Consider the following 2889-nt stretch of genomic DNA (forward strand, 5'->3'; position numbering starts at 1 on the left):
CCCCATTGACCCATGAGCCCATTAAACCATATTGACCCAATGCCCGCCATATCCATCATGAGAACCCCATATTAACTCCCTTATCCCCCCATTGATTCCACTGACTCCACTGACCCCATTGAAATCCCATTGACCGCCATTGATCCCATTGAACCCCATTGACCTATTCCACCCCATTAACCCCATCATGACCCAAGTATGCCCATCATGACACATATTACAATCCCGTCTCCCCCATTGACCCCATTGATCCCATATCCACCCCATTGACCCCATAACGACCCATATCCATTAATTGACCCATTGACCCCCATATCACATCATGACCCATACTTAATCCCACTATCCCCCCCACTGATCCCATTGACCCTATTTGATCCATTGATCCCATTGACCCCATATCCGCATCATGACCCAATATTAATCCATATTCCCCCCCACTGATTCCATTGACGCCCCATTAAAAAAAAAAAAAAAGATCCTGTTGTTTTTCATTTTATTTTTTTAAAAAGATCCCATTGACCCCATTGACCCGCGTTGACCCATGATCCCATTGACCCCAATTGATCCCATTGACCCCATTTGAACCCCATTCGACCATTGATCCGCACTGATCCCATTGCCCCATTGATCCCATTGACCCCATTGACGCCCATTGATCCCATTGACCCCATTGATCCCATATCCCCCCACTGACCGCCATAACGACCCCATATCCCATAATTGACCGCCATTGACCCCATTGACCCCATTCGACACCCATTGACCCCATTGACCCCATTGACCCCATTGATCCATTAATCCAAAAACTTTGGACCCCATTGATCCCATCTGTACCCCATTGAATTGCCCATGAATCCCCTTGATCCCATTGACCCCATTCTGATCCCATTAAACCCATATCGCCCCATTGACCCCATACCATCATGAGCGCATAATTAACTCCATTTCCCCCATTGATCCCATGATCCGCATTGACCCCATGATCCCATTCAAACCTATCGACCCCATTGACCCCCTATCCCAATCATGACACCATATAATCCCGTATCCCCCCCATTGACCCATTGACCCATTGATCCATTTGGGACCCCATTGATCCCATTGACCCGATTGACCCCATTAAACCCATATGCGCCCCAATGACCCCATAATCCCATTGACCCCATATTAATCCTTATCCCCCATTGACCCATTGATCCCATTGACCCCATATCCATCATGACCCTATTAATCCCTTATCCCGCCCCTTGATCCATTGACTCCACTGATCCTTGATCCATTGACCCCAACTTGATCCATTGACCCATTGACCCATTAACCATATTGAACGCCGCATTGACCCCATTGGATTTCCCATTGACCCCATTGATCCTATTGACCCATTGACTCCCATTGACCCCATTAACCCATATTGACCGCCATTGACCCCATTGACACCCATTGACCGCCATTGACCCATTGATCCCATTAATCCATGACCCCATTGATCCCATTGACCCCATTGATCCATTGAATCCGCATTGACCCCATTGATCCATTAAACCCATATCGACCCCATTGACCCCAATATCCCATTCATGACCCCATATTTTAGATCCATATCCACCCATTGACCCATTGATCCATTGACCCCATTGACCGCCATTAAACCCATATTGACCCCAGTGACACCCATATCCCATCATGACCCCATATTAATCCTTATCCCCCGCCATTGATCGCCATTGACTCCACTGAATCCATTGATCCATTGACCCCATTGATCCATTGCCCGCATTGACCGCATTAAACCATATTGACCCATTGACCCCATTGATCCCATTGAACCCCATTGATCCTATTGACGCCATTAACCCATTGACCCCATTAATCAATGGGGTCAATGGGATCAATGGGGTCAATGGGATCAATGGGGTCAACGGGGTCAATGGGGTCAATGGGATCTATGGGATTAATGGGGTCAATGGGATCAGTGGGGGGGATATGGGATTAATATGGGGTCATGATGGGATATGGGGTCAATGGGATCAATGGGATCAATAGGGTCAATGGGATCAGTGGGGGGGATATGGGATTAATATGGGGTCATGATGGGATATGGGGTCAATGGGGTCAATATGGGATATGGGGTCGTTATGGGGTCAATGGGGTGGATATGGGATCAATGGGGTCAATGGGGGGGATACGGGATTAATATGGTGTCATGATGGGATATGGGGTCATGATGGGTTTAATGGGGTGAATAGGGTCAATGGGGTCAATGGGATCAATGGGGTCAATGGGATCAATGGGGTCAGTGGAGTCAGTGGGATCAATGGGGGGGATAAGGGATTAATATGGGGTCATGATGGGATATGGGGTCATTGGGGTCAATATGGGTTTAATGGGGTCAATGGGGTCAATGGGGTCAATGGGATCAATGGGGTCAATGGGATTAATGGGGTCAATGGGATCAATGGGGTCAATGGGGTCAATGGGGTCAATATGGGTTTAATGGGGTCAATGGGGTCAATGGGATCAATGGGGTCAATGGGATCAATGGGGTCAGTGGAGTCAATGGGATCAATGGGATCAATGGGGTCAATGGGGTCAATGGGGTCAATAGGATCAATGGGGTCAATGGGGTCAATATGGGTTTAATGGGGTCAATGGGGTCAATGGGATCAATGGGATCAATGGGGTCAATGGGGTCAATGGGGTCAGTGGGATCAATGGGGTCAATATGGGATATGGGGTCGTTATGGGGTCAGTGGGGGGGATATGGGATCAATGGGGTCAATGGGATCAATGGGGTCAATGGGGTCAATGGGGTCAATGGGATCTATGGGATTAATGGGGTCAATGGGATCAGTGGGGTCAATGGGGTCAATGGGGTCAATGGGGTCA

Source organism: Coturnix japonica, unplaced genomic scaffold (assembly GCF_001577835.2).
Source record: "Coturnix japonica isolate 7356 unplaced genomic scaffold, Coturnix japonica 2.1 chrUnrandom722, whole genome shotgun sequence".
Lineage (NCBI taxonomy): Eukaryota > Metazoa > Chordata > Aves > Galliformes > Phasianidae > Coturnix > Coturnix japonica.